Raw genomic sequence first — 6000 nt, 5'->3', positions numbered from 1 at the left:
CACATTTGTGAGGTGTGCTGAGAAAAGGAGTTACTTCTTTAGGATTTTTAGGCATTTGGAAATTGATACATCAACTTTGTAGGTGGTGTTTGTACAATTTGTAAGTATGGAATAATACAAGACAAGGTAGACTTGAAAAAAAACCCGCATCAACTGAAAATCTATAAATCTGACCCTAATGTTGATTTTTGGCCGATATCTCCATTCTTAAATTGAGGACAAGCGAGGCAGGGGAAGGCCCAGAACAACATACTTGGGGAACCTAAACAAATGGGTAAGAGAGAAAGATCAGGGAAACGTAGCTTTTTTGAGAGCATCCGAGCAAAGGAATGAATGGAGAACCACGATCGCCGATGTCTGTGGCAGATCTGGCACTGAATGATCTCCATTCTTGGATCGCGAGAAGTAATTCATTTTGTCAGCACCCCTCACATATATCAATTTATATCTGGACCAACTTGAGCATGTGGGCACAGCATCCAAGCAGGAGCATGTCTATGTTCCCCCAGCTCTATCTATGTTCCCCCAGTCAAGTTACACGCAATGTCATGTTAAAGTGACCTGGGGTAAACCAGTGGGAATAAAATGGTGAAATGGTATAGGTTTAACGCCCCTATCAAAACTATTAGGTCATTTAAGAGGCGGGGCCTCCGAGTTTAAGCCCATCTCCGAAAGGACCGAGCCAAATGGGAAATTCGTGTAAAGTGCCTTTCCCAAGGACACAGCGTCGGACCGAGCTAAGGCTCGAACCCCTGAACCCACAATCTCACGATTACAAGTCCGGCAGCCTAACCACTAGGCTACCGACGCTACCAAAGCAATGGTCTAACTGACAAGTTATCAAGCTATATAATATATAGTCAATCTGACCAGGGGTCAAGCTTTATATTATATAGACAACCTGACCAGTGGTTAAGCGACTACAGTCATACAATTTGGCCTCAAACGCAGTTGCTTTCCTTCCACCAAAGATTCTCTACTACCTTAGAGCAGGGGGAACATAGAGCTGACCCCCATCCAAGCAGTGAGATGGAGGTACTTAATGTAGCAAGCACGTATTTCGCTACCCAAGAGTGACCAAATTTTACCTGCTCAGTACTCAGCGAATGAAAGCAGATTTCTACTCTTAGAATGTGCTCTCTCATGACCGCCTATCTTTTAAATTATTTTTTTTATTGATACGTGTTTTACGGCCCTCACAACTGCATAAGGTCATAATAATATGAGCGCACGGGACACACCAATTAATATTATCACTTTGATAAGAAATTTTGAATTTTGCCCCGGTGGCGGCCGAAGCCTACTCTTATCAATTTTAGACCACCAAGGGATCTTTAACACACGCAACTTGCACACTGGACCTCCGAGATTTTTCGCACTTGTCCGAGAACGCTTGGTGTATATCTTACCTACCAGAAGATCAGGGGTGTGGGAGAGAGACAGCAGTAAGAAGAAGTCAAGGAGTTGCAGTAGAAAGGCTGCTGAAAGAGTCAGGAGCCCAGAGGAGGGGGCAGAGGAGGTGAGGGGGTGGGGGCAGAAAGTGGAGACGAAAGCAGACAACAGAAGATTGTTAGAGATCAGGAAATGATGTAAGAGGAGAAAATTTTAGAGAAGAAAATGTTCCGTCGCTATCCGGATTCGAACTCGGGACCTATTGAATGAGAGGTGAACACCTTGCTTAACCCTATCAGTACGCCCTGGGGTCATTTTGTACCCCTGGGGTTGTATTCTTCACATTTTAGAATACTTCTAGTACGAAAATCTCTTTGAAACTTGTTGTATTTCTTTTTTAAAATCATTTTGACAGACTGCTACTGCTATGCAAAGCGTACGGATCGGATTAACCAGTACATTTACAATTTCCTCTTTGTAAAGTGGTGGCACAGAGTTCCCCACTTCGTACGGATACGAGAGTAAAACACGAGGTACGGATAGGGTTAAGTGGTGGCACAGAGTTCTCCACGTCGTACAGATACGATATTAAAACACAAGGTACGGATAGGATTAAGTGGTGGCACAGAGTTCCCCACGTCGTACGGATACGATAGTAAAACACGAGGTACGGATAGGGTTAACCTCTAGGCCAAGAGAGCCCCCTCCACCTGTCTTCAATATCGTTTTCTATTTTTTTTAAATTAAAAAAATAAAAACTTTTCACTGCACATTAATAACTCAATATTTTTTTAAATTATAGTTGTTCTGTGCTTACGTCTGAAGAAAAATAGTCCGTGCGTGTGTGTGCGTGTGTGAATGTGTGTGTGTGCGTGTGTGTGTGTGTGTGTGTGTGTGTGTGTGTGTGTGTGTGTGTGTGAGTGTGCATAAATATATATTTCATGAGAAGAAGGAAGTAGTACGAAAGGTTTTGAAAAAAAATGGGTATTCCAATGTAAAGTGCACTGAGCTACTTTTTTCTTTTTTGGAAATACCCTATATATATATTATATATATATATATATATATATATATATATATGTGTGTGTGTTATATATTATTCGTATTATTATTATAATATGGGCCGCGACATAACACCTGAACGAAGGGCAATCACAACCAACGACATCCGTGTCGTAATGGTCGAGTGCGTGCAGCAACCCCCCCCCCCCCCCCCCCCCTCTTCTTTTTTTCTTCTTCTCAAAATGTGGTTGTCCTTTGTCCTTTATTTCGTCACAAGAAAAGGTGCGCACCACAGAGAACCGGAAGTACGTCAGAGCCCACGGTCTAGGACATTATAATTATTTCAATACACGTGTCAGCAGAGATATTATAAATTATAATACAAGACGTGTTTGGGTCTTGGTGATTGAGAAGGTATTTTACGGCACTATCGACTCAGTTTTGGTCTTTGTGGGTGGGCCAGAGAGATATTACACATTTTATGGATTAGAGAAATAATATAATAATAATAATAAATGACATTTATATAGCGCTCAACCCCGATTAAAGTACAGGGTAATCCAAAAAAAACTTTACAACTTTTTTTCTGAATATCTCACGCAAAAATTGTTCTAGAATGCTGTAATTTGGAATACACATAATTCATTCAAAAGGAATTTGTTTGATATAAAATATACGAAGAAGAAACATGTTTTGAAAACGGAAACGGCTAAAAGAAAAAAGCACCCAACAACGCAAAGTTCACCAATGTTTAAAAATCTTGTAAAGGAAGTCGTGAAAAGATTAGTTGACCTTTTTCTTCATTTTCTCTTTGACATTAATTTTCCACCCCTGTGATATTTAAACAATATTTTAATTCTGCTATAGAGTTTAAAAAACCTAATGATTTCATTTTGAAATTCCTAGAAGCAGTGCTCTACATTCCCTCCTTTGGACTCGACATATTTTTAACACGTCGTTCGAAATGTTCAGAGGCGCCCTAACACGAGGACCTGCTAAACTATGATTTTTTAAAGCCACGTACACTGTACATGTTCACTAAGAAGTGGCTTCTAGAGACTATAGAGTAGGGTGCTCAATAGACAGCATCTTTGGAGTTAACATATCCTGCAGGGTGAAAATGGGCTTTGCACTAAACCAAATGTCATTGAAGAAATGATCCCTATTTACAAGACAATCGAAGAATCAGGAATACATTGTCATACCCTGATCCATGTCATCTCGGCCTAGCAAAGATGAACATGGTACATGTATAGTCTTAGGTTAAGATCTGCCATGAGAATGCAGACTGTTCATGTGTAGGAAAGTCCTAGCTGCAGATCGCCTACAGACAGACGTCTCATGGGACTCGGCTACTAAATCTGCACTCTGGTGACGTTTAAAGGGCTGCGCATGGTGCGTGTTCGACCTGAAGTGGTCATGTTTTAAAGAACGTTTTAGTTCTGATTTGCTATAGATCCAAACTGACGGAACTTCTCTACTCATGACGCCAAAGGTCTTGAGGGTACCTAAACATTCTCTCCATGCCGTGTGCAGAACTTACGAAATGTCAGGGATGGTGAGTTTGTGGAGAGGTAATGTTCAATACAAAAAGCTCTCTGCTCTTTACTAAACGTAGCCATGATCTCAGCAGGCAAACAAAATTTGGGAAAAATAATATCTGCAGATTTCTGTTGACTTGTTGGACTGCTGTAGCTTGCAATATGGCGTGATTGTTGCAACTTTTACTGGTAGGCCTAATGCGAACTGATGCGTCATGCTATGAAAATGGCGACAAGGTTGAAAATGGGTTGTTTTTTTAATGCGCTATAAAGAGCAAAACCATTCAATGGACTTATCTAACATACATATCAGACAAATTCCTTTTGGCTTCCAAACGTTATGTCCAAATCTGAAACGCAAAACTTTAGTATGGCGGAAGATATTTAAAAAACAAGTTGTAGAGGTTTTTTGGGATCACCCTGTACACAGGCTCTGAGCGCTTTACAATTCATTAGTACAACATACAACAGTAACATAAAACGTTGGTTCTGACTAAAAGTTATTCCAAATATTCATCTTATTAATTTAAAAACAAAAACGACTTCAGCCGACATATGAAGGAATCAAAAGATTTGATCTCTCTTAAAGTTAAAGTACTTAGTAACACATTCCAGATCTTGGGGCTTTGATATTCAATAGGGCTGGGCAATGAGTCGCTTTAGCAAAATCCGGATACTATCTTAGTGCACCTCTTCGGCAAATAGGTTAGAACCACTTCGACTAGCGGGTAGCATCATTTCAACAAATGGGTGCACCCACTTCGGCAAACGGGTCAGGAAAAAAGAGAGATAAGTGTCTGAATTCGGATAATGTTTCATTGAGTTTATCCGGTTATCTTATAGATTATCCGGATTTGCCCACCTCTAGTATTCAAATGCCCTTTCACCCATTGTTTTAAGTTTCATAGATGGTAAAGTAAATTTCTTTTTGGCAGCTGATGACCTTAACAGTTAAACTGCGAGTTGGAATGTAGGCCTACAGTCTTAACAGATTTGATAAATATGATGGGGCACATTTTATCATTTATGGCCCAGAAAGTTATAACATTTAAAAGAATCAGAGATTTATTACAAGTTTACGGGTCAAAGAAATAATACACAGTTTATAGTTCAGGGAAATATAACAAAAAGTTTTAATAGTTTTATGGGTCAGGGAGGTAAAAAAAAAAAATTGTTTTATGTGAAACGGCAAGAAAAATGCAGTTTTCATTGATTTCATTATTTTGACGAGCGCCTGATTTCACCACGATACCTCACATATGATGCTCATTGCTATGTATGTGTTTTCTCTGTACTGAACCGTACAGGGGAAGAGAAAGAGAGGAAGGCAGAGAAGGAGATGGGAGGACAACATCACAAAGTGGACAGGGAAGACGATGGGTGACAATCTGAGGAAAGCAGAGGACAAAGAGGAGGAGGAGGAGGAGGAGGAGGAGGAGGAGGAGGAGGAGGAGGAGGAGGAGGAGGAGGAGGAGGAGGAGGAGGAGGAGGAGAAGGAGAAGAAGGAGAAGGAGAAGGAGAAGGAGAAGGAGAAGGAGAAGAAGAAGAAGAAGAAGAAGAAGAAGAAGAAGAAGAAGAAGAAGAAGAAGAAGAAGAAGAAGAAGAAGAAGAAGAAGAAGAAGAAGAACAAGAAGAAGAACAAGAAGAAGAAGAAGAAGTATATTTTGAGTCACAGACGCTGGTGAAAGCACACTGGTAACATAGTGAATTTCTTTCTGCTGAAGGATCAATACAACGTATCTTGTCTAATGTTCACATCTCATGTTAGTGTTAGTAAGAGTTTTACAGCACTTGTATGTATGTATAGTATAAGGTTTTACGGCGCTCGCAACTGCTAAGGTCATATGAGCGCGCGAAACACAAGTTGTTCACCTTTGCGCAAGTTCACTTCACGACTGGCTTACTTTAAAATGCTAAAATACAGCACTTGCAGCACAATAAGGTCATATAAGTGCCGAAGATAAAAGGTGTTACAAAAGAGCAACAAACACAAAAAAAGAAGGAGGAGAGATTAGGAGGACAGATGGCAAAGAAGGAGCAAACCACATCAGAGCATCCGCCAAGC

Source organism: Aplysia californica, unplaced genomic scaffold (assembly GCF_000002075.1).
Source record: "Aplysia californica isolate F4 #8 unplaced genomic scaffold, AplCal3.0 scaffold00369, whole genome shotgun sequence".
Taxonomy (NCBI): Eukaryota; Metazoa; Mollusca; class Gastropoda; order Aplysiida; family Aplysiidae; genus Aplysia; species Aplysia californica.
The sequence above is the reverse complement of the archived record's forward strand: the minus strand, read 5'-3'. Positions refer to the sequence as shown.